Consider the following 27719-nt stretch of genomic DNA (forward strand, 5'->3'; position numbering starts at 1 on the left):
ATGGGAGCCATTCCTAGAAGTGTAATCAGCTCTGCATCGAAGATTGTGAAAAAACATGTAATGTTCTTAATACATTTCAGAAACACTGAGCTATCACTAAATATAAATATTTTTAAAACCTGACTAGTTTTTTAGTGGTTCAAAGAAGACAAATTTATTTTCCTAGTTCTTTTTTTAGACCTGAGTATTTTGATAAGTAAAAAAGTAGAATCTCATATTTGCATTTATCTATCTTTAGTTACCAATTAAAATAGTTATTTTTTTCAAATCTTTATTAGCAATTTGCATTTTATCCTATCTTAAAGTATACACTGCACAAGGCCATGGACTGGGGCCAAAAAAGATCATGAGATTCCTGGGGAAAAGATGCCCCCACCTCATTGCTGACCCCACTACGGCAAGAGCAGCCAGGGTCTGCGAAGATTAGTGAAGCTGGGACATCCAGAGGAAGAAGCTTAAGTGGGGTGATCCCCTTCCTGCTCATGTTACTTTTTATGGTTGTGTAACAAATTTCCCTCAAAATTTAGTGGCTTAAAATAATGAAGTTATTATCTCTGTTTCTCTAGGTCAGAAATTTGAGATCATTCTCTAGGCATGGGGGCTCCGTGGTAAATAAATCAGGGAAGGCTCTCTGATCTCACTGAGCTTCATCCTACAGGCCCCAGGCCTCTGAGTCTAGCCCAGGAACAGCAAGCTGCTCCCTCTTACCAGGGCACCAGGTAAAACCAGAGGGACAAATCCCCGGAGAGCATGCTGCTGTCAGCTGTGGGTCTTGGAGTGTTAGGGAGTGACATCACAGAAAACGGTGAGTAGTACCAAGGAGAAGACTAGGCATGTGTGGTAGGCTGCGAAACGACCCCCTAAAGCTGTCTATGCCCTAATCCCCAGAACTCGTGACTGGGTTACCTGCCATGGCAAAAGGAACTTTGCAGATGCCATTAAGGATCCCGAGATGGCAATGTTATACTACAGTGTCTGGGGGGCCGTAAGTAATCACAATGGTCCCTATAAAAAGGAAGCCAGTTCTAAGGCCATCGAAGGAGGAGGTTGATGGAAGCAGCAGTTGGAGGATGCACTTAGCGTGGAAGGAGGGGGCCATGAGGCAAGGAAGGCACGAACTGGAAAAGACAGGGAACAGATTCTCTCCTGGAGCCCTCAGAGAGAACACAGGCCGGCTGGCCCCTTTCTTTTAGCCCTGTAAGATTATTCGGGACTTCTGATCTCTAGTTCTGTAAGAGAATAAGTCTGTGTCGTTTAAGCCACTGTGTTTGTGGTCATTTGTTCCAGCAGCAATAGGAAACAATTACAACAAGCAAATAGGTTGGCTTGCCACAACTCCGCAGGTGCTGCAAATAGACAGGGAGACTCAAGTCAGCTGTTATTCATAGCAGCCAACGGCCAGGAGCATCCACACGGAGCTGCCCTCATGGAGTGGATCCCCACCCCTAAGTTCCGTGGGGAGCTGGGATGGGCCCCATGATAGCAGCTCTGCACACAGGAGGTTGTGCTGCAGCTAAGGGACCCAGTCTAGGAGCTCAGCCCCTTTTACATTAAGTGGTAAACAAGCCACTCCCCTCCGCCGGTGAGCAAGTGGACAGCAGAGTAGTCATGCTCTGGTCACCTTGACCTGCTAATTGTCTGCATGACTAGTTAAAGCCACAGAAACAGCTCAGGGTCAGCGGACTGTTAGCCTTGCAGTTCGGCGTGCTCAGCCAGGACATGCAGGGACACATGGGGCCCAGGCTGGACTGCCTCCTCTAACATGGAGTGCCCTCCCTGTCCCCACAGGCTGCTCTCCCGACCTCAGCCCAGCCCTAGAAGGGCTGAGAAATCACTCTCAGTCACCTCGGAGGCAGGCATTCATTTGCAGGCCACAGCAAATGCCTCTCTGTTCTCCAGGCATTCATTTCAGCTGCCAGGGCTCAGAAAGTTCTTGTCCAAGGTTGAGAATTGGGCAGAGGTGTTGTTCCCAGGAGGGCCAACACAAATGCCTGCACAGTCTACAGAGGGCCAAGCAAGGTCAACGGGCAGTTATAAATGTCACCCTGGCAAGGCAAGCAAACTAGCCAGAGCTGAGCCTCAATCGGACCTCTGTGTAGAGCAGCTGGCTGATTCTGGGGGCCCGCAAGAGACCTGGCAGACGGGTGAACCAGCCAGCAGCCCCCAGGGAGGGACTGAGGCTCGGCCTCTTCTTGTCACCAACCAGGGGTGTGGGAGAGAGAGAGCATTAAGACATGGCCTCTCGGATATTGTCCACACCACAGGGTTTGCATTTCCCCCTGAGAGGAAGCTACGGAGGCCTGGGGCAGTGAATAACTGCCGCTGAGCCCAGGGTTCCAGAGGCTCGACTCTTGACAGTCAAAGATTTAAGTGTGTGCACTCGGGCACACATGCTGCTATCCCTAGTCATGGAAATGCACGGAACAAGAAAATCTACAAGGCATTTATCCTTTTTCTCTAAAACATTATGCTTAAATATTCCCATTCCAGAATAGGATCGAATCCACAACAGCAGTGTCTTTGCAGTGTATGAGGACAGGCTTGCTTCTTCGCGAGAAATGTTTTTTCTTGTGGCTGTTCATATGATTTAGGCATGACTTGGTGGGATGAGGGAGATTCCTAGCCAGCCCCCCCACTAGACATGCTAGACCAATTAGAGAACTGCAGCTTTAGAGAACATCGTATTACGTGTCAGGGTCCCCAAACATGACAACAGGGAAACAAAACATATTCTAGTCTAAACTCAAAGGTAAAAATGTTTTTTGGTTGCAATGAAATCATACAAAATGTACCTAATAAAGCCCTATTAGCTAACACATTTAGTGTAATTAAAATTTGTAATTTAGTGCATTCTACCCCCAAGAAAGGTTTGCAATCAGATGATTCTTCTCACTAAAGTGTGTGTTCCCAAAGTTTCGAGAGGTAGGTGGCATTCACAGTGAGGTGACGAGTACCAATTCAAGGGGGTCAGCCACAGGGCAGGGACCCCTTGCGGCGTGCCCCATGCCCAGAGCAGAGCCTGGCACAGCGTGAAGGCCCAGGAAATGGCTGTTGAGTGGATTCGTGAATGGATGAAAGAGATCCCTTTATTTGAAGGCTGGTGTGGAGCCTGGACTATCACATGAACCTAAGGAAAAAGCAAACTGAAAAGCAGTGTGTATAACATGATACATTTTTTTTTTTGCTTAAAAAAATTTTAAACACCTCTATGCATTTAGAAGAACATAGAAAAAACTACTGACAGATTACACCTTCACCTGTGGACGATGGTTACCTCTGAGGACTGAGACTGACTTTCAGTAGGAATACTACCATATTTGGCATAGTTTAGGCATTTCTGCATTTGACTTGGTGAGGCAAGTTTGTATTGGTTTTGTTTTGGTTAAAAAATAACAATTTTATAGACCTCACTTAAAATGTTCAAAGCACTCTAATATGTGATTCAATAGGAAAAAATGTTCATTTTTAAATTGGAGTTTCATCATGTCTAAAGATCATGATCATTTCCTAACTTTTTATCAGATGATCTCTCACCACCAAGCCAGTGGTAAGCTTTTTTTTTTTTTTAAGAATGCTATAAAAATGTTAGTAGAGTATTAAGAACTACATTAGGTTCAGTATTTATTTATTCAACAGGTATGTATTCAGAATACAAAGTAAGCTCTGCTTACTTTACAAGCCTGTAAGTGCAACAGGAAGTACTATAATATGATATAGTGTACCACAAAGGTAATAGAGTGGAAAAAAGTTAGGGTTCTAGATGGATTTTGTAAAGTCACCTCAAGTTCCTGTCAGAACTGGAACCTCAGACCGCGGCATTTCCTTCATCAGGGTTGGTTATTACAGCCTATTCTTCATCTTAATGCCTTATTTCTATTCTTTATCATGTGTAGATTTAACATGATGTGGTCACGTGATGTTTTTCCTGTAAATTTATCATAATTGCAATTATAGAGATATAACAATCTCTACACTCAAAGAAAATAAACCTTCTAACGAGGACTCAAGCTAACCACCTTAGGGAATTGTTCTTCTTGATTATATTTTAAGGCCATTAAAATATTTGTTTAGTGATTTATGCATCCTGTAGACAGATGTAGCGATCGGTCTATTTTTCATGTTATAGTGGAGTTTTCTTTTTAAATATTCTCCTTGGCTTTGTGGTGAAATGTACATTATGATACTTCCTCATAGTGACACATGCAAAAGCATTATTCATCAAACGGTATTTTCAAGCATACTTCTCATTATTCTTTCAAGTATATAAACACAGGGAAGCCCTATACTCTTTCCACAATATAAAAAGAATTAAAGATGTGGTACAGTTCTTGACCTGCGTGGATTTGGAATTTAAGGACTGGGTCACCATATTTCACATAAAGTTCTCTCTTGTTCTTTTCCCTTCTCCTTTCTCCCCCACACCAAATGCATAACTGTACTTGGTCTGATGCTAAATCAAGGTAAATGAGACGTGACCTATTAAAAAGGAAATGAATAATTTGAAAGAGGGGAAAATTGCATTCCTGGCTAGAGGCATGGATGTCGTGGTTCGAGTGTGTAGGTTTATTCTACCACTTCACTAGATGATGTTGCCTTTTGGGTGGCATGTCTTCCATCATCCAAATTACCTCATGAAGTCAGCAGAGTAACTCAAACCATGTTGCGGTGCTATCTACTTTATATATTTTTTCAAGGGGCTTTTTAATGGGTTCTTTTAAATTAATAGATGTATATATAGCAGACCTGTCTTTGAGGGGTCCCTGGGAATAGTTCTTATTAAATTCCCTAAAACTTAATCTAAATCAGGAATTAAATGATCTGTGTGAGCAGGCACACAGGTCAGTGTTTCATGGGCAAAACTATTAGTAAGGTCCCTCAAGTCTTCTAAGTACCAACAGAGCCAGCCTGTGCCTCCTGGTGGCCTGTGGAGGAGGAGGTGAGTCTGGGAAGCCATGCTCAGGAAGTTCCCCAGGCAGTTCCTTCAGGTTCTTGGGGCGGCCCTGAGTGGCCAAGGACTCACCCAAGGAGGCCGGGTCTCTGCAAGTAGAGCAGAGTCAGAGGACAGAGGTACTCTGGCTGTGGGGCCAATAGAACATTGTCCATGGTACAGTCTGTTGAGTATCAGTGCCCGACACGGCTTTGATCAGGCAACTCACATGGAAACAGAAGAGAATTTACTAGCTTACCGAGGCGGACAGTTCCTTAGTCTGTGTCCTTTGTCACTGTCTTGCAAATTGCTGCACATTAGTCATTGCACAGCTCTTTGCTTCCTTTTCTCTCTTTTCACTTATGAAGAGTCTTGATACGTTATAATCATCAATATTGTCTCCATATGGAATGACAGTTCCTATTTTTTCTAGCCAGTCAAGAGTGGTGTTGAGAGTAGGTATAGGTACGTCTTCTTTGCTATGATGGAAGCCAGCACTAGAAAGCAGTCTTTGACCACGGAATTTGACCAGTGCTGCTGCTTGCAGGTGGCACACAGAGGGGATCCGTGAGCGCTGCGATTCAGTGAGCACTCCTTTCAATAAAGGAGTCCTAAGGGTTCCTACCTCTATGCTACTTACAGAGTTAATGTATGAAATCCAGAAAGAAAATGTATTTGCAGGCATCTTACAAAACCTGCAGTTGGAAAACAGGTACTGAGCTGCCTGTGATAGGCAAAAGCAAGGGGCAAGGGAACTTCCGAGTCTGCCATTTCTCAACTTTAGACTATAGTGGTATAAAGTTTTGTGGAAGCCAATTCTCCTAGAAAAAGGACTCAGTTAGTAAAGTATTGTGAAACAGTAATACTTTATCCTTGATATATAGATGTCCCTAAATTTTTTGGAAGTTGAGAAAGAACATATTAAGAGCCTGGCATTTATAGAATTTCTAAACAGTACAAGTCACTGCCAGTGATCACATCTAAAGTCGTGTTTGCAAATTGGAAGTATAATGTAAGTATTTAATGTTAGTGATTCCCATCATTACAACCATGATGAAAATGGCTCATCTGTACTTTTCCTCACATAGAGATGTTTGCCTTGGAAACATGCCTGCTGATTACTAAGTTCTGAAATATATAGGCCTGAGCTAGATTTGGATGTGTTCCCTCCCTCCTTCTTTTCATGATTAAAAACAACACAACAGCTTTGGGGGCCGTTTGTAACAGTTCAAAACTGGAGACCACTCAGATGTCAGGCACCAGATGAGCGGCTGAGGAAACCGTGACCCATGCGTGCATGTAATGGGCTATTACTCAGCAACAGGAAAGGACAGCCTGCTGGTACACGGGAAGGTGAATGAGTCTCAAAAACATGCTACTGCAAAAAGAAAAAGAAAAGAAAAGAAAAACAGATACAGGAGAGTATGTGAAATTGTAGAAAAAGCTAAACTAATCTGTAGTGAGAGAGGGCAGGTCAGTGGGGGCCTGGGCTGGGGTGGGAGATTGCCAGCAAAGGGGCACAGGTGAACTTGCTGGGGACAGGAAGCTTCCACAGCACGGTCATGGTTATGAAGGTATATACGTTCAACAAGATGTATTCCACCATACACTTAAAACGAGTGTGTTTTATTGTCTGCAAGTTTCTCTTAGTAACGTTTTAAAACAAAAGCTGAACACAACATCAAAAACAAAAACTTAGCCCTGGAGTACTTGTCTGGGTCATCGAAGGAGTCTGTGGTCCGATAGGACCTTCACCAAATGTTGGTCACGGTCATTTCCAGGAGTACGATTTGGGGGAAAGGGATGTGGGGATGTACTTTCTTTTGTCTTGTTTACTTGGTACCCTTCCTATAAGTAGGTATTACATTTGTACTAATGAGAAGAAAAAAGGAAAAAAAAAGATACAGTCCCAGATAAAATAATGGTACACTGAGAGAAACCCCCGTTGTTCTTAGTGTGCTTACTCCTATGGTATGGGAGTAGCTATGTGTGTGCTGCGGTGTGGTTAAATTAACACCAGACTGCGAGCTGGCAAGGGGGCAAGCTTCTCTAAGACCCCGCTGTGTGGAGGCTGAGGTCTCATCATCTGACTTGGGGGTGTTTATGGGGCACAGCTTCCCCAAGTGGGAAATAAAGAGGAGACAGCCACGTAGCGACGGGAATGGCTGAGGGGAAGGTTATGCCAGCCCCACAGGGACAGGGTCCTAGAGGCCTTGGGACTTCCTCCAGAGCTTCACTGATTTAATAGACATTCTGTGTTCCCAGCCCCCACTGCCCAGGGTTTTTAGTGTCTCTTTTTTTAAAAAGTGCTAGCCTGTCTCATTGGGGTTAAAAGGAACCAAAAAATACTACTAAAAACCCCACTTTTTTTGTTGTTTTGTTTTTTCATCGAGTTCAGAGAAAAGGAGATCTGGGTGTCCTGGACGGCCAGACGTTGTGGTGACTGAAGGTATGAAAATGAGGAGCCAAGAGCCGAGGCTGCTGAAACAGACACCCCCCACCCCCCGGCAGTTCTTTTTCCAGGATTTTCTGTGAAAACGTTGCGGGGGGTGCTTGGTTATGATAACATATACCAAATAGAAAACAATAATTTAAAGATTAGCCTGCACTGCAATGTGCCTTTCCACATGGCAAGAAGCAAGTCTGGTTGGCCAGCGTTTGCTGGGGTGATTTAGAGGGGCCTTTGAACAGCGATGCTTGTGGTCCAGCAAAGGCCTGTGACTAACTGACCTGTCTGTGTACAGTCCACTTCGGAAACAGAAACTTCCCTGGTGGCATGGGAAAGAAAACACCAGCCTAATCCTGAAAGGGTAACTTTAAACCAAAGCCCAACCAAGACAGAGAGTGGGAGAGAGACTGCCAGCTGAGCCAGGCCAGAAATAAAAGTCCCATTGTCCTAGCTGAGGCTGGCTCACAGGCACCCGCTCCCGCCTCGCCTGGCTTGCCCTGCACGCTGACACTTCCAGTACCCGAGAGAGCACATTCCAGAGGCAGGCCGTCTTCACCCGAGATGTAGCTGGAGGAGACATCACACTGGAGGCATGGGGGTGTTGGGCAACGGGGTGGGGGCGTATGACATGGAAAATCATTAAACACTAATGGAGCCAACCTCAAACCTGCCAGAACACAGAAATGACACATCTGGGAGTTCTGGGTCCATGAGAGGAGAGCAAGGGGTAGGCTAAGAATAAGGAAGTTGAGCAGGCAGAGCTGCCCCAGCTCAGCTAGAGCTGAGGATGGAGAGCATGCCTCCAGGAGTCAGCTCGGGTCCTAGAAGATTGTAGTGGTCTTCAGGGCCCACTGGGACAGCCGTCCACTAGCCAAGCACTAGCAGCAGCTCGCCCTTGAGGGCAGGGGTTATGGCAGCTTGGGCACAGGAGACCCTTGCTTCATACAGATACACTGGGAAAAGCTCCAAGATAAAGATTTTAAAGTAAAAGAGTGGATAGACCATGGACAGAATAGCAAAGTGGGAAGAGGCTGGGATGGAAATCGGGAGCCATGACTTTCAGCCTGTGATCCCGGCAAGTGGCTTGCCAGCTTTGGGTTTAACATCAGTGAGAGTGAAGGCATTGGGCCCTGCGTGTGCCATTCACTCTTGGTCTGGAATTCTAGATTCACTGAGCATGTGCCTCCAGGGTCTAAAGAAGGTTTTCGTTTAAAAAATGTTTTATTGTTGTTCAATTACAGTTGTCTCCATTTTTCCCCCTTTACTCTTCCCTGCCCTACCCATCCCCCAACCCCCACATTCAATCCTTCTTCCACCGCCGCCCCCTTGTCTTTGTCCTGAGTCCTTTATAGTGTTCCTTGACTTGACCCTCCTCCTTTCCCCGGTTATCCCCTCACCCTCCCTGTCTGGTCACCATCAGTTCTTTATTTCCATGTCTCTGGTCTATTTTGCTCATTTATTTGTTTTATTGATTAGCTTCCACTTATAGGTGAGATCATATGTCATTTGTCTTTCACCACCTGGCTTATTTCACTTAGCATAATTCTCCTTCCCTCTTCTCAACCCATTCTCCGGACTATTCTCTACAGACCTCCAAGGACCCCCAAGTTCCCTAGCTGGGAAATCACCCTATTCTGTGACTGGAACCCATTTACACCATAAGTCTCACCCCTCAAACTGGATGAAGAAGGGGGGAAGTGCAGCTTGGAGAGCTTAAGCGTTGTGAATGTTGGAGGGAGAAGATGCTGCCGCCATGGCGACAAGTCCAAGAATCAGGGTCTGGGCATATCACCGACAGGCTTAGGAGACTTTGCAGCTTCATACTCTGGTTCTTCCTTTCTCGTCTTCAACTAGAAGAACTAAAATAGAAGTTATTCCCAGAACTTAAGAACATTTTTAAAGCATGTCCCTCATCACAAATGGGCTGCATTCCCAGAGGACCTGTCAATCTAGGTGTGATTTCAATGTGTTAGCAAGAAGTTCCTGGGCCAGCATTCAAGCCTGGGTTTTGACCTCAGCTTTGGCTTTAACTGGTTCGATAGTCCTGGTGGACTCATAGCACCTGTCTGGGCCTCAGTCTTCTCATCTGTAAAGCAAGGTGCTGTCAACATCTACAAGCCGAACCCTGAGGAGATCTACAGATACTACAGATACTTATTATTCAAGGTGAATGGCAAATCTGTGGTTGGCCTCTTCTACCTGCAGTCAAAGATGGTCAAGCAAAGGAGGGCCCAGAGCGCAGCCGAGGAGGAGAGAGAGGAAGGTCAGATGCCCGGAACCTGACCCCTCATCTCTTTTCACCTCATGCCACCCAACCCTGTAACCTCTAATTATTTTTTTAAGTGCTGGGCTGGGTGACGTGACCTCTGACAGTCCTTGCTGGCATTCCTGGACACTGAGCATGAGCCATCTTCAGTGCACCTGGCTCCGCCATCCTCTCCTATTTTCCCATCCCTGTGGCCCTGAAGAGGTGGGACTGGGGGGAACCTGAGCTCAAGGCCATGAGAGTGAGACGGAGCCCTTGTTGGAGCTGTCTGGAGGCACAGAGACTGTTCCCCGGCTGCATGCCCTCTCCCGGCAGCACAGCCCGGCAAAGTGGACGGCAGGCTGGCTTCAAGGATGTGCGGTATTAGAAGGGCCCCACACTGGGTTTAATGCTCTGCTGTTGCCATCTCGAAATTTTCAATAGTTTTTAAACAAGGGGTCCTGCATTTCAGTGTGACAAATTCCGGCAGGTGACCTTGCCAGTGCACAGCTTCCTGGAGCAGGAGCTAGTGCAGACAGATCTGGCAGGGACCCTGTCTTCAGGGGACCACAGGTGCCAGCTCCACAGCCTGAGGGGCAAGAGGCCCACAGGGGGTGTGGATATGGCTAAATATTCAGGGGTGCAAGCACACAACAGTGAAAATAGGCTTGTAATTCTTAGGCAGGGAGCTTTTCTAAACAAAAAACACAAACAAATGTACGTATCCTATATGAGTGGATACACATGTGTGTATATGTGTGTGTTACGTATATATACATACATACACACATATATGCACATACATATACATGCGTATATAGACACACACACACACACAACAAATGTACACACAGAAAACCTTAAAATGGCCAAAGACCTTGAGCAATTTATGGTCAGTAATGAATCAAATGTCAGCTTGTACACGTTTTGCACTGATTGAGTTTTCTAAACCAATTCATTTGAAATCCCTAGTAAGACATTTAGACTTACAGAGGTGACTTTTAAGCAGAATACTGTGGAGGAATCAGGGCATGAACCTGGCTTAGAACTGTCAGGAGTTTATGTCTCATTCGTGCCCAGGTCAGAGGGAGTTACATGTTCATCACTATCATTGTCTTTCAAAGGAGACACGTGCCACATGCACTATTGGGACATTCGCAGGATAAGAACTCAGTCTCATACTCACCTGTGTGTCTTTCACGGAGTCTAGCAGTGTGCTGGCATAGAATCTGTTAAATGAATGTTTGCTTAAGAATGTTCATCTCCAAGTAATCACAACGTTTTCCTATAAAAAAATAACACATTTAGTAAAGGTGGATGAATATATATTTAGCTATGTAAAAGTGTCATGGATTAGTAGAATTTGGAACAACAAAAACCCCTTGACCACTATCCAGTCCAGTCCTCTCATTTAATAGATTAGAAAACTGAGTCTCAAAGAGGCTAAGTTATCTGAGGTCACGGAGCTAATCTGTGCCAGAACCTAGCTCCTCTGACATCTAGGTGAAGTGAATTTTTCCACTAACCCACCCTGCCTTGAGAATCAGGAAGCATAAATAAAGTACCTTCGATATTTATTCAACGCTTATATATAGTCTTTCTAACCCTTCATTATGGAGGAAAACTCAACTGTTTTAATTACTACCTGCAAAAGAACTTCACAGTCCACTACAGTTGGTTTTTGGCAAGCCCCTATGAAAGACAATTTGACATCTAAGGCAAGATGGGAAGAAAGGAAGGTCTAATAAAAGCTCATTATTTGTAGATTGGAATTAAGTGTTCTGTGCCCAAGCTGTTGGCTTTCTCCTGACTTTAGGGTTGTTGCTTTAACACTTCAGCATGCAGAAAACTGGAGAGTAGGAGCACCAATCACTCAGTCCTGCCATGGGACACCCCCTAAACCTAAAGGAAAGGTAAAATTTTGCTTGCTCAGAACAACTCCAAAACTACCTCAGTTTCATTCACATCATGGGTTTTGAGAGAGGTATGACAGTTATTTTGTGTCACCAAAGTGTTTACTCCTTTGCGTGATTCCTTAAAGGTGAATTTCTAAAAAGGAGCCCCCTGGGCACAAGTGGCCAGTCAGATGGACCCCCTAAGCCCCAAAGAGCAAACAGCTGGGCAGAACTGCCATCAGATCGCTCAGAGAGGGTGGAGAAGTGACCAGACAGCATTAAGGCTTAGCCAGGAAATTAGTGAGGTGCAAATTGCATGGTGGTGGCTGCAGGGCAAGAGGAAAATTGCAGGCTGCTGCCTGGAGAGAGAGAGAAATAGCAGGGTGGTATTTTGGGGCCTGGAGACAGTGAGCCACTGAGCATGCTCATCCTTGCCTGAAACCACGCACACACAACAACAACAATAACAACAACTTTTTATGGGAGGACAATATACAAATGGAAAAGTGCACAAATCATAAAGCTCAATGAACTTTTATAACCCTAACCACTAACCTGCAACCAGATCAGAAAGAGAACACACCCTCAAGTCCCCTTCCAGTCATCCCTGCTCCAAGGGGAACTGCTATTCTTATTTGGCCTTGTCTTTTAAAAGTAAGCCAAGTGGCAGCTGAGGAGGAGACAGCGTGGTGGACTTTGTCCAGATTCTTCCCACAACTCCATAGCTGCAGACCCAGCCTGGCAGCCTGCTGGGCACTAGCAAGCCCAGCAGCGCCTTTGGATCATGACAGGGTCAGATCAGGAGAGGAGGATGGGCAGGGCGTCCAGGAAAGGAGGCCTGAACGCAAGAACCCAAAGGCAACAAGACCAGAGCCCTGTCTGAGGCCCCTCCCGCCCAGCTGAAGGGCTGGCCTCTGCCGTGCCCAAGGCAGGCGAAGGTAAGACTCCAGTCTCCTCTCAGCGTCAGGTTCTTGGTCATACTTGACAGCGTTGGGCTGTTCAAATGGGGCCTCTCCTGTTTCTTTTTTGGTGTTTTTGTGGGTTTTCTCTCATTGTAGGCTCTCCGACTTGCCTTATAGTGGTCAACCATTCTGGGAGAGGAGGACAGGCTGCTTTGCTCTGCCGGCTTCCTGTCAGACAGCAAAGTCAGGCCTCCGCGGCTTGGCAGCTTCCACACTAATTCTTGTGGCCTGGAGTCACGGCTGGTTTTGCTTAGTTTGCCACCTGGCTCCAGTAGACTATTCTGCCTCGAGTTGGACACTGTTTCTGAGGAGAATCAAGCATGTTTTAAATAGGTTTTATGGTCTGGTTCCGCGTGTTGGCTTGGCTTCCTTCTGGCATACAACACTCTCAGCACTTGAGTTCACGTTTGTACCTATGAGGGAGAGCCCATTTTGACCTGGGCTTCAAAAATAGCAGCCAGATTTTTTTCTATACTTTCAGTGGAGTAGTGAAGAAAGGCTTATATTCTCAGGGGAGGAGATCTGTCCCAGTCATAATTGCATCCTTGGCTTGGGGAAAGAAGTGTCCTTGTCTCTCTTGGCCCACTTCCATTCGCTTCTCAACTCACTGCACTTCAGCTGCCTTGGCCTCACCATGTTTCTCTTCTCGCTAAGTCCACCCGAGATCTCTCAGATGTCAAGTCCAATAAAGACTTTTTAGTCCTAATCTTAAATTAGCCTGTGGCAGCAGTGGTGTGGTTGACCTCTGTGTCCACCATGACATTTTCTTCTTCCTCGGCTGCCAGGAGGTCATGCCTTCATGTTATCACAGTGCAGACCCTCAGCCTTTTCAAACCCATCTTTAGGCATTAACTGATGAATCTATAGCCCCACTGGAAATCGGAGGTGATCCTTGGGCTAGAGACAAAAACTGAGGCTGAGAGACAAGGCCTTGAGAAGATCAGTTCTCCTCCCCTCCCCCACCAACCACCTTCCCAAACAAAAAACCCTGACCCTGCTTGAAATCTGGAGCTGTGTTCGGGTGTTTTTTTTTTTTTTTTTTTTTTTTTTTTTATTTATTCTTTAAAATAGATTTTATTTACTTGAGAGGGGAGGGAGAAAAAGATGAGAACCACAGACATGTGAGAGAAACATTCATTAGTTGGCTCCCCTTTGCATCTTGACCAGGGACTGAACCTGCAACCCATGTTCCCCAACCCGGAATCCTTTGCTTTGCCAGAAGGCCCCCAACCAAGCCACACAGTCAGGGTTGTTATTTATTCCTCAATAAGTTTAAATCCTGGAGGGATAGCCCGAGTTACCTTTCCCCAGATTACTCTGGTTTTGTTTGGTTTACCACCAGGAGTCACTGTGTTCTTTTTTGCTTTGTACACATAAGCACATCTCTTTCCTAGATAGAATTCAGTTTCATCTCGGGCATAAACACCTTCAATTTTAAGAAGAGCTGTGTGCTCCCTCTGGTTCCGGAGACCCCGTTTATAGCCAGCAAAAATGGCCTTGGACCACAGCCTTCCAGACATATTTGTTGTTGTATAAGTCCTGTTCCCGGCAGGCACCACAGGACCCAAGATGGCGAAAAAGAGTGTTCGGGTGTTTTTTAAGACCTCGAGCTCTGTTTTGCATTCTATCAAGTGCTTCTGACTTCTCCCATTGCCCTGAGATTCTCCAGCTGTAGAGTGGCCAACAAGCCATGAGCAGAGAGGCTGACAGGAGATGTGTTTCTAAGTGTAGCGCTAGAAACCACTAGAGGAGTCAGAATAACCCTGAGCGTCACTCAGTTTCCCTAACTATCAACACAGGGGCAGCAATTCCTACTTTTAGAGAAGGCGTGAAAAGCAAGTGAGAGATCGTGGAGATGATAAAATTTTGTTATTTGTATTCTAATTTAATCCAGAATTGAGTTTATTCACACAGGAGTCTTAAATAACCATAAAATTTGTGCGTAGGAAGCAAATTTAGAGAGAATCCTGTCCAACCACTTTGTTTTACAGGAAAGAGGAATGAGGCCGGGAGGCTGAGAGCCTTGCCCAAGATAACACTGCCAGCCAGGTGTCAGGTTTCCTAGCTTAGAGCTCATTGCACTCCAGACTTCCCCAGGGTCCATACCACACCCTTGCAGCTGGGCTGGACCCTCACACATCACCTTTCCAAATAGAGCACTCTGTCTAGGGCGCAGCATCATTTGGTGTCCTATCTTTTCCAAAGGAAATCAAAGCTATTCTTGTCCCCTTCTCCCCATTCTTCTTCCTTCTCTACCCTGTAGGTGGTCTGAGGTCCTCTGCCTGCAGCTGCTCAATGTCCGTGGCCTTCCTACCTCTGCCTGCTCGAACCTTAGGGTGTCTCTCCAGTGGGATAATATTTTGGGAGTATGGGGAGAAGTGTTAAAGTTAGAAGGGACTCGACCCACAGAGGCTGGATACTTGTTCTCTAGCACCAGAGAAACCTATTTTTGACACTGGAATGACCTTGAACTAAATATAGATCCTTTTTAAGCCTCAACTTTCTTGCCTGTGAAATGGGCATCATAATGGTACCTACCTTGTGTGGCTGTTGAGAATTAAATGAGACAATGCCCCTAAACAGTGGTTCTCAAACATGATTGCACATCAGAATGACCTGGGGAGCTTAAACACACACACACACATACCTGATGGCTGGGTCCTACCCCTGGAAATTGTGATTTAATTGCCCAAGGTATCTGGATTTCAAAAATTCCCCCAAGCAAGAAAGGGAAGAAATGCCCACCCCCTCCTACAGGTTTGCAGGCACCACCCGCAATGGGAGACTGCTTGGATCATCCCTGCCAAGTCCCTGATACCTTGTCCTACTGGGCTAAGTTCCATGGGGGAAAGGGAGAGTAGCTCAGAGCTGGGACATTCAGAGTATGAGTCCCTTGAAGGCTATTGTCTGGGACCTGGACAAAGTACTTATCCCCCTCCTGAGGGTTGGGTCAGCATCACCCCCAATGGGAGACTCTTTTGATCTGTCTCCCTGAGCCTGGGGCAGCTGAGCTTGCTCCTACAGAGGGGATGGGTGGCAACACCCAACCTGAACCTGCAGCAAGCCCCTCTAAGGGGAATTAGAGTTGGAGACTCTGGCAGAGACTCAGTGGTTTGGCTCTAAAGTAGGGGCCATTTTCCCCTCATTGAGTGCTTGACTGCATGGTTCCCAAGTAGGGGATCCACTTGCACTGTCCTCTTGGCTCACATTGCCATGCCCTACCCATGGAAGGGGCTGTGGTTTGTGGCCAACTTGGGCCCACTCTACAGTCTTTCTTCAGAAGGCTTTGAAGGAAGACCAGGCAACATCAGGAGGTGGTGGAGTAGCTGACAGGTGGAGGTGGACCTCAGCCTCTGTCCTTTTATAGATCTGCCACCAGCTCTAACCTGGAGGAAGCCAACCCCTATACACAGATTGGCCCCACCTAGAGGCCACATGAACACCTAGGTCCAGCAGCCACAAACAGTGAGCAATGTGGTAGCTCCAGAAAGGTAGCCCTAGGCTGGTTATACACAATATCTGACATCGACTAGTACCTGAATCCCACCCAAGTGGACTCAGAACCACCAAAACCAATAGTGGGCTTCAGGCCACACAAGAGTTCAACCCAACTAGTCACACAAGCAGCAAACCCAAAGGAGGATTCCAGCAGGCACCAGACCCTGCTGGGAACAACTCTGCCTTGGGGGCAGCCCCTGCACAGCATCCCATACATAGTGATTGAGGTTTACCCTTATAGTCAACCAGGCTGAAGGGTTAACTCCACCCACCAAGGGCCAACAGCTTTCAAGGTTCAATTAAAATAGGAGGGTGCACATAACCCACAGGAAACATTCCATGAGCAAGGAGCTCAGGTGACCTGGAAGACTGTGTTACTGAGCCCAACAAGATACCTTCATCATAAAGCCACCATAACAAGTTTGGGAGTCATAGCAGATCAACCTAATACATAGAGACAAAATGAGACAATGAGACAAAGAAATATGCCCCAGATGAAAGAACAAAGATGAATTCTTTTTCTCTAGGAGAAATCCCTAGAAAAAGAATTGAATGAAATGGAAGCAACCAAAATATCAGATGCAGAATTTAAAACAATGGTGATTAGGATGTTTAGGGACCTTAGGGAAAAAATGGATGATCTTGGTGAGAACTTAAACACAGAGATGGTAAGCATTAAAAAGGACATAGAAACCATAAGAAAGAACCAGTCAGAAATGAAGAATGAAATATTCAAAATGATGAAAAGCAAGTACCTGCAACCAAGACTACTTTATCCAGAAAGACTATCACATAAAATTGAAGGTGAAATAAAGAGCTTCCCAGACCAAAAAAACAAAAACAAAAACAAAACAAAAACAAAAAACAAAGCATAAAAGAGTTCATTACCACTAAACCAGTATTGCAAAAAATGTAAAAGGGTCTGCTTTAGGAAGAAGAAGAAATAGGGAGAGGAACATAGGTATAAAGTAAAAAATGGTAAGAAATAAATACCTAGTAATAATAACCTTAAATGTAAATGGATTAAATGCTCCAATTAAAAGACATAGGGTAGCTGAATTGATAAGAAATCATGACCCATATATATATACTGTCTACTAGAGACCCACCTCAGAATAAAAGATACACACAGACTGAAAGTGAAGTGGTGGAAAAAAATATTCCATGCAAATGGAAATGGAAAAAAAAAAAAAACAAACTGGGGTAGCAGTACTTATATTTGACAAAATAGACTTCAAAACAAAGGCCATAACAAGAGACAAAGATAATCATTACATAATACTAAAGGGATTGATACAACAGGAGGATATAAGCCTTCTAAACATACATACATCCAAAATAGGAGCACCTAAATATGTAAAACAAATCTTAGTGGACATTAAGGGAGAGATCAACAGCAATACAGCCATAGTAGGGGATTTCAACACCCCACTGTCATGAATGGATATATCTTCCAAATAAAGAATCAACAAGGCAACAGTGACCTTAAGTGACACACTGATTGGATGGATTTAATTGGTATTTATAGAACATTTCATCTCAAAGCAGCAGAATATACATTCTTCTTGAGTGCACATGGAATATTCTTAAAGACCATATCTTATGATGCAAAAATAAGTCTTAACAAATTCAAGAAGACTGAAATCATATCAAGCATCTTCTCTAAATACAATGGCATGAAATTAGAAATCAAGTACAATAAAAAACTGAAAAAATTCAAATACATGGAGGCTAAATAGCATGTTATTAAACAATGAATGGGTTAACAATGAGATCATGGAAGAAATAAAAAATACCTGGAAACAAGTGAAAATGAACACACAGCAATCCAAAAAATCTATGGGACACAGTGAAATCAATCCTGAGAGGGAAATTCATAGTATTATAGAGCCTACCTTAAGCAGCAAGAAAAATCTCAACTAAACAATCTAACACTACACCTAAAAGAACTAGGGAAAAAAAGCAAGCAAAGCCCAGAGTAAATAGAAAGAAGGAAATAAAAAAGATCAGAGTGAAAAATAAATGGCATAGAGAAAGAAAAAAAAAAAAACCCACAAAAGAACAACGAAGCCAAGAGCTGGTTCTTTGAAATGATAAGCAAGATTGACAAGCCTTTAACCAGATTCATCAAGAAAAAAAGAGAGAGGATCCAAATAAATTAAATCAGAAATAAGAGAGGAAAAGTAACAACTGACACCACAGGAATGCAAAGGGTTGTAAGAAAATACTATGAACAACTATATGCCAACAACTTGGAAAATCTGGGTGAAATGGATAAATTCCTAGAAACATACAATCTCCTAAAACTGAATCAGGAAGAATCAGAAAACTTGAATAGACCAATTACAACTAATACAATTTAAGTAGTAATAAAAAAAAAAAACTATCAGCAAACAAAAATCCTGGATCAGAGGGCTTCAGAGGTGATTTTACCAAATATTCAAAGAATAACTAACACCTATCCTTCTCAAACTATTCCAAAAAATTCAAGAGAAGGAAAGACTTCCAAACTCTTTTTATGATGCCAGCATTATCCTAATTCCAAAACCAGATAAAGACACTGCAAAGAAAGAAAATTATAAGCTAACATCCTTGATGAACATATATAGGAGACCATTCTGTGTGGTGTGGGCCCAGCTCCCACTCAGAAAGGCCAGTGGAAAGCAAGGTCCAGCACACAGGACCCACCCCCACGGATGGGTTCTCCTGTGGGGAATCAGGTCTGCATTGTACCTAGGCTGCTTTGAGACTAGCTTTTTGCTAAAACTCCCTCACCCTGAATTGAGGCAGCAAACGTTTACTGTGTATCCTTAAAGTAACTTCCTAAAATCTATGATAAACCTTCTAAGGAGGAGCGTAACCATTTCAACCACTTTTCCCTTTAATTTGCAAATATCCTTCCTTTTTGATGTAATTAGCAACACCCTCTCCTTTGTTTTCTGTAAAAGGTAACCACCTAAAGTGAACCTGTGCATAGTAAATGAGGACCATCCTCAATGTAATGTGCCCAGAAAAGCAATAAAAGCCTGTCATGGCAAGGGTCGGGGTGCTCTCCCCTTGAGAGAGTGGCCATGTCATCCCTTAACCTCCACAAGACTTGGTAGTCCGTGTGAATTTGTCTCATCTCAGCCACACTGCTGCAGACACTGCAGGCCAGTGACCACATCAAACATAGATGCAAAAATCCTCAACAAAATATTAGCAAACCAGATCCAACAATACATTAAAAAGGTCATACACCATGATCAAGTGGGATTTATTCCTGGGGATGCAAGTTTGGTACAATATTCTCAAGTCAATAAATGTGATACATCACATAAACAAAATGAAGCATAAAAATCACATAATATCAGCAGATGCAGAAAAAGTATTCAATAACAGTCCAGCACCCATTTATGATAAAAACTCAGCAACGTTGGAATAGAGGGTTCACACCTCAACATATTAAAGGACACATGTGACAACCTGCAGCCAACTTCACACTCAATAGGCAAAAAATAAAAGTGTTTCCCTTAAGAACAGGAACAAGACAGGGATGTCCACTTTCACAACTTGTACTCGGCATAGTACTGGAAGTCCTAGCCACAGCAATCCTAGCCATAGACAAGAAGAAGAAATAAAAGGCATCCAAATTGGAAAGGAGGAGCTAAAACTGTTGTTATTCACAGATGACATGATATTGTACATAGAAAATTCTAAAGACTCCACCAAAAAACTAGATCTAATAAATGAATTTGGTAAAGTAGCAGGATACAAAATTAATATTCAGAAATTGGTGGCATTTTTATAAACCAGTAATGAACTATCAAAAAGAGAAATTAAGAAAACAATTGCAATTTACTATTGCAACAAAAATGACAAAAAGGTACATAGGAACATAGGAATAAATTCAACCAAGGAAGTAAAAGACTTGTACTTGAAAAATATAGGACATGAAGAAAAAAAATGAGGAAGATACAAATAAGTGGAAGCATATACCAAGTTTATGGATTAGAAGAATTAACATTATTAAAATGTCCATACTACCCAGAGCAATCTGTAGATTTGACACAAATTACTATTAAAATATCAATGGCATATTTCACAGATCTAGAATAAATATTCCAAACATGTATATAGAGCCAAAAAAGACCCTGAATAGCCTCAGCAATTTTGAGAAAGAGGAAAAATGTTGGAGGTATCACAATACCTGATATCAAACTATATTGAAAGTGCATTGTAATCAAAACAGCCCACCCTGACTGGTGTGGCTCAGTTGGTTGGGTGTCATCTTGCAAACCGAAAGGTCACTGGTTCAATTCCTGGTCATGGCACATGCCTGGGGTGTGGGTTCGGCCCCCAGTTGGGGTACATGCAAGAGGCAACTGATCAATGTTTCTCTCTCACACATCCATGTTCTTGTCCCTCTTTTTCTCCCTTCCCCTCACCCTGGAATAAATTTATAAAAAGAAAAAGAAATTTTAAACAGCCTGGTACTGGCATAAGAATAGGCATATAGATCAACAGAATAGAAGAGAGAGCCCAGAAATAAACCCACACCTTTATGATCAATTAATATTTGACAAAGGAGGCAAGAGCATCCAGTAGAGTAAAGGCAGTCTCTTCCATAAAAGTGGTTGGGAAAATTGGACAGGTTCATGCAAAAAATTTAAACTAGACCACTAACTTACACCATGCACAAGAGTAAACTCAAAATGGATAAAAGACTTAAATGTAAATTGCAAAGCCATAAAAATCCTAGGAGAAAACATAGTCAGTAAAATATGAGACGTCTCTTGTAGCAATATTTTTGCCAATGTACCTCCTAGGGCAAGGGAAACAAAGGGAAAAATAAACAAAAGGGATTACATCAAACTAAAAAGCTTTATGCGTAGCAAAAGAAACCATCAACAAAATGAAAAGGGAACCCACTGTATAGGAGAACATATTTGCCAATGATATATCTGTTAAGATCTTAATCTCCAAAATATATAAAGAACCTACACAACTCTACACCAGGAAGACAAACAAAACAATCCAATTTAAAAATGGGCAAAGGACCTGAACAGACCCTTCTCTAAGGAGGACATACAGAGGGCCCATACACATAATGGGAAAATGGCTTGACATGACTAATCATCAGAGAAATGCAAATTAAAACCACAGTGAGATATCACCTCACACCTCCTGAATGGCCATCATCAACAAATCAACAAACAAGTATTGGCGAGGCTGTGGAGAAAAGGGAACCCTAGTGCACTGTTGGTGGGAATGCAGACTGGTGCAGCCGCTGTGGAAAACAGTGTGAAGTTTCCTCAAACAATTAAAAATGGAACTGCCTTTTGACCCAGTGATCACACGTCTGGGAATATATCCTAAGAATTCTGAAAAACTAATTCAAAAAAATATATGCACCTCTGTGTTCACTGTAGCATTATTCACAGTTGCCAAGATCTGGAAAAAGCTCATGTGCCCATCAGTAGGTAAGTGGATAAAAAAGTCAGTGGTACATCTATCTATACAGAAAGGAATCTTACCTTCTGTGACAGCGTGGATGGACCTGAAGATTATTACGCTAAGTGAAATAAGCCAATCATAGAAAGACAAATACCATACGATTTCACGTATATGTGGAATCTAATGAACAAAATAAAATGACAAAACAAACAGAGGCATGGATACATGGAACAGACTGACAGCTGTCAGACGGGGTGGGGGAGGGGGGAACTGGATGAAAGAACCTGCAGGGGTTAGCCAAAAAACACATATGCATAACCCATGGACACAGACAACAGTGTGGGGATGGCCAGAGGGAAGGGGGGGCGGGGCAGGTGGAGGTGGGTGAAGAGGAGAAAATGGGGCTGGAAAGAGACATTGGGTGCACAATGCAGGGTGCAGATGATGTTTCATTGAGTTGTACACTTGAAACCTATATGGCTTTGTGAATAATGTCATCCCAATAAATTCAATTTGAAATTTTTAAAAATAAATAAATATAAAAATTTCCCCAAATGATCCCAACTGTGCCAAGATGAAAAACATGCTGTTAAAGGGTTCGGCACAGCCCCAGGCAAACAAGCAGGAGTCAAATATGAATTAGCTTCTCACAGGACGGAAACACGATGATGATTCAAAGCTTCCTTTCTTGCTAGAACCTCACAGCTTTCCTGAGGTCCTTCTTTGTTTTGGATTTTCTGGCAAGGATCTTTCTCCCTCTCCCTATCCCCAGTTCTGCCCAGAAATGTTATCCTGAGTTTTTCTGAAACATTGGGCTGGTGACTTCCTGCGCTGAGAGGTCAGTGGGGACGTGAAAGGTGTCCTGACATCCAATGAGGGCCCATAGATCCACTCCGGACATCTCCTGGCAGTGTCTATCTCACAGGAAAGATGGTTTAATCTCTCAGCACCTTCCTCCTAAAAATGGGAGGGCATTGACATATATTACACCCCCGGAGGGGCTGGGCGTTGAGCTAAGCAGTAGGTACAGAGTGCCTTCTCTGAGTGGGATGATGGCTTCTGCCTTGAAAATTATTAGCTGCCAGAAGCAAAGGACAAAGCCCGCGAGCAAAGAACCTGGGACAGGCCGGCCCGCAGGCTGGCCACTAAATGGGAGGAGTGGTTCCTTGTCTCCATTGTTCAGAGCTGCAGGGCACTGCTGACAACACTTTGCAAAGGTGCGGGGAGCTCGGGAAGGCAGAGATGAGTCCTTTAGCTCGTTTTACCAACCTGTCGCAGACACAATCTCTAAACCGCCCTTTCCTGGCCACCTTTCTCCACCCCAGCCCACGCCTCACCTGCACTCTGACTTGAGTTCAAATCCGCAGCACGCGGATGCGGACCAGTGAGTGTTACTGGGCGCTGACCAACATGGGATGCTATGCACATCCCTGGGTGTGCGCAGGATGTCCCCAAAAGGCTCACTCCGAAGCCAGCCAGGACGCTTTCTGTGGGCTGAACGAGGTCCGAGGTCCGAGGTCGGAGGTCCGGTACACAACGAGGTCCTGGACCGGAGGGAAGGGCCCGATGAGCCCCTCAAATGCAGAGCGCGCCCGACCAGCCTGCTAGCCAGGCCCCCTGCACCCTTCTCTCAATCTGGCTGGATCTCCGAGCCCCCACGTGTCTAGCTTTCTGGAGCGTCGCGCCAGGGCCCCAAGCAGACTGCCTCTCCTTGAGGTTCCTTGGATGCATCTGAGAAAACAAACTGTTGCTCTGACCGCGGAGGATCAGGGGGCAGAGGAAATAGTTCAATTCCTGGTGGGCCACACCACCCTTGGCCCTGGCTCCCGTTGCAGCGCGTGGTCCACACCTACGGCTCTTTGCCCCAGCGCGTGCGGTGGGCCCCCAAGGCAATTCACCGCCCTGAGCGAATCTCTGGTGGCTCCGTGGGTGGGGCGACGCGCCCCAGTCCTTGCTCTCTATGACCTGGGTTCCAATCTCGGCTTCTCGATGTCTTCGCTGGAACCTCAGATAAACCTCAGTTTCTCCCGGCGGTATAGTGCCGAGGCCAAGTTTTCAAAGTCTGGGTTCCTAACTCTGTCTTGCCATTTATGGCCCAGTGACCCTGGACAGATCACGCGATCTCAGCGTGCCTCAATTCCTCATCTCTAAAATGAAGATGATAATATTTCTACTCCCATGGGGTTGTTGTGAGGAATAAATGAATGTAGCACACTACCGTGTTGGGCACATAATAAACACTATATAAGTATTTGATATCATTAATAAAGTAGGGATTATACTATGCACCCTGCAGCGTTGCCATATTAAATAAGATAACGTAGGTAAATTGCCTGTATTAAGTAAGCAGCAGGTAAATAATAGTTAGTAGTGTTTCTGTTACTCCCGGGGGAATCAGATTTTTCTTTTTTAATCTTGGCCTCCCCACGTGTTCATCTGGGGAAAGAACTGTGCGAATTGGCGCTGTAGGCTCCATGTAAAACGGCCCCTGAATTCGTGCCAGGTTGTAATTTCCTTGAGGGTTTTGAAAGGGGCTCTTCCACGTTGCCAGGCTAGCGCTGCGCTTTTGTTTGCACGAGGGCAGTGAGTAAATTACATCCTGGGTTGAGCAAAGCAGGAAATAAACACGTTCACAGTAGGACTCTTCTAATGAACTATTTTATTTCTCTTTTGCTTTTGTTCTTGGTCGTTGATGGTCCGCTGCAGACTAATGCGATACTGATGTATCTTAATATTAATGGTTCGGAGCTGAAGACAGCGGTTCTCCTCACTCCTCACGCTGTGCTGGCAGGGCTGGATGCTCCCACGAGGCCCAAGCTCGGGCACTGAAAGATTCTTTGTCACTTTCTCCCCTTCTCGCCCAGTACTAATGTCTGAGTTCTGGGAAAACATCTTCTAGATTGAGAGTGAATTTAAACATCGCTGCTTATTGGATCATAATTTTCTGCTTGAGCAAAAATCAGGAGTGCCCTCTCGCACCAGGGTGCCCCTCTCCGCCGCAGTTGGGAGCACTTAACCCTTTATACGTGAAACTTGGCTGAACCACGCACTGGCATTCCAAGCTGCCCTAACCCAGGGCACCTGCTATGAAGTATTAAAGACAGCACGGGCTGTCCTTGGCCTCAATGTTGGTGATGCCAGTCTCATAAAAAAAATGCCTTGGTGCCTGCTGAGGTTCAAATAGGAGATTGCATTTCTCCCCCGACGGCTGCTCGTCTGGCAAAGCCTAGGCAGTAAGTAGGTGCCAGTGAAAAAAGATAATCTCCAGCCTCTGCCTGTGCAGTTCAATCTGGCATTTCCATCCCCAGGGTGCTTCCAAATGCATTCAAGACTGTGCGCCTAGGCCCAGAACCCCCGCCCCTCCGGGGGGTGGGGGCGTCCAGTACAGCCGCCCTCACCAGGATATGAGGAGGAGAAGGACCAGCGTCCAGGGCTGAGTCCCTGTGCCCTGGGTTGTGTAGAAGTTCTGGAGACCAGGGGAGCCGAGCAGAGAGAGATGCACAAGGATGGGCTCTGGACGGAGCCAAGTTTGTGCCTTTTAAAGAATGAAACGTGCGCCTGCCTTCAGCCTCTCCGGAAAGACAAACGCAAGAAGAAAATCAAGCGGCCGGGCAGCTTTCAGCAAAGGGGGGCCCAGACGAGAAAGCGGGTGCAAGGCCGAGTGTGCGCCCCGGGAAGCAGACGCGCTGGATTGCCCGTGCCACAGACGCACTGTTGTTTATAAACTCGTTGCACCAGGGCAGCAAGACCACGCGGTTCGTGTTGGATGCCTTTCATCCTGGAAGGGAAGGGCACGTAAACCAATCTTTGGCAACGCTCAACCTCCCGGTGGCATTCCGAAGCATGATGGTTTTCAATGTACATAAATGTGTTTCAAAAACGCCCAAACAAGGACTCTGTTTATTTGTTTTGGTGTAGGGAGGTTAGCAAAACCTTCCTCGCTTCTCTTTGATTGTGTCTCAGATTTACTGGCTTCTACTCCGCTGCACCGCCGGGGCCACCCGCCTACGCTCCCAGCAACCCCAGGTCCGGGTCTGCGCCGCAGCTCAGAGGAAGGCGAAGGCAGGATTTATCAACCCCCCTCCCCAGGACCTCGGATTTCATCTCTTTCTTTTCCCCCTGTATGTTCAGTTTGTTTTCTCAAGACCTAAGCAATTTTTAATGTACTCTATACTTCCCGCTTAATCCTCATCGTTTATTGTATAATTATAGTTTCAAAGTGATTATGTAATTAAAATCATGTTTCGTTGCAGCAGGACTTCAAAAGGGCGGCAGACCCCCGCTCTGGCATTATTTTCTGGTGATGTAATAATTTCCCTGTGATATTTAAAATAAACACATTAGTGCAAGAATTCTAAACATGTCTGAAAGTATATAGTAGGCTTGATTGGCACGAGGCTGGGTTGTAAAGAAATGGTAAAACCTATCACTAGTTTAATATATTTCTATGCTCCCATGCAGGGTAAATTATAGGATAATGGGGCGCAGGCGATGGTAAGCTCTGTTTATATAATCCATTTCTTCACACGAGTTCCCACTGCTTTCCCTTCCCTTTGCTGTATGTGGTGGTTCTCTGATCCCCTGACCTCAGCCATGTGTTTTCACTTTTTCTTCTGATCTCAATTCCATGACCAGCGGGGAATAAAATACAAATTGAATAGTAACCATTCACAGGCCGCTCTTTTCAAACTGTTGTTAAAACCTCTTTGTCTTGTCTAGCGGTTGATAGATAAATGTGTTGTATTTCTCCTGACTTTTTTTTTCTTCTTCCTCTTTTTTTTCTCCCCTTGGTCAGGGGAAAATAATAACCCTCCTCAGCCCAATTATGCTCTTTAAAAATTAAAACCCACTCCTCCTTTCAGACCGCTCCAGCGCTGCGTCCCGTTCTCCCCGGTTGGCCCACTGGTTGGGCGGCCGCAGAAAACGCGGAGGATTCACCACGTGGGATAAAGAAGCGGCGGGAGCCGAACTCCGCTGGGGGAGGGAGCGGTGCCTCCCGTGTGAGGTCCACGCCATTGTCCTGCGGCCTGAAGGTTCATTTAGCATCAAACCTGTATCGCCTTAGATCTCCTAGCCGAGCGCCGAAATGCGCTCCCAGGGCTGGGGGCCGCCCCTCCAAGAATCAGACCCGGGCGGAGGGTGACGGATCCTGGAAGAGAGAAGTTACAGTGGACTGAAAAATAAACCTCCTCCTTCGCCCGCCTTTTTCTTTTCATGGTCAGATCTGCTTCGGGCGCGAGGTGGACAAGGGGCCGAGCTATCTTGCGGCTTTTCTCACAAATGAGAAATACAATGGTTTCTGATTTCTGGGTCTTGCCTTTCCCAGATCTCTCTCTCCCCTTTACCCTCGGTTTGTCTTCGGGAACGTAAAGGCAAAAGAAAATAATTGTAGAAATTTCTATCCTGCGGCCTGCCCTCCTTTTCATCAGAGTTTCTTCGGGGTCAACGCGCGGCAGCGTCTTTGTTACTGGACTGCCAGCGCCCGGCAGCCGGGGGCGGGGGTGGCGGGGCGAGGGCTGAAACCTGTGTGGGCGCGGGACCCACTCCCTAGTTCTGCATCTCCAGATTGCAAAGTGCTCCCCACTTGGGGCTATTTTGAAGCAAGCTAACGCTGCCCTTCCCGGGCGGCAAGAGCGCTCCCGCAGCGCGGCTCGCCGCGCCCCGCCGTGGCGCGCACAGCCCCCCGGCGCACGGCCGCCGCCGGCCCGCGGGGGCGCCTAGCGGCGGAGTGGGAAGCTCGCAGCCACCGGCGCCCGCGCCGCCGGGCCGCTCGCGGCGCCCCGCTAGGGTTTCCAGGGAGGCGCAAACCCGTCCGAAATCCGCGGGGCCGCTTGACAGCGCTCTTCGCCGCCAGCCCGCGTACCTGTAAGCTGAGCCCCGCTCACATGCTTCACATTAAACCTCCGTGCCCGATGCCTTTTCTCTTTTTTTCCTCCGAAAGGGTTCTTATAAACTTCCCTTCGTTTATTTAGCCTGGTTTTCATTGCTCCAGTTTTGCATGGGTTGTCTTTGTTTAGTTTATTAACCCACGGGGTTACTTTAACTAAACATTTGGGCTGAATACTTCGGGGTTGAATTTCAACGTTTTCTAACGAAATTACCGAGTTTTTTGAAGCCGCACAGAGAACGCTGTGTTGAGTTTATTAGTCAATTTAACAGAGTATAGGCGAGGGGGAAAGAATTCAGGACAGTCCGGGTTCGTACCCACTGGGGGCAGGCAGCTCGCGAGCCCTCGGGGTTGGGGCTCCAGTAGCGCGGACGGCGCGTGGGGACGGTCGGGGACGGTCCGGTAAAGCGCGTGCCCGGA

Source organism: Desmodus rotundus, chromosome 1 (genome assembly GCF_022682495.2).
Source record: "Desmodus rotundus isolate HL8 chromosome 1, HLdesRot8A.1, whole genome shotgun sequence".
NCBI lineage: Eukaryota > Metazoa > Chordata > Mammalia > Chiroptera > Phyllostomidae > Desmodus > Desmodus rotundus.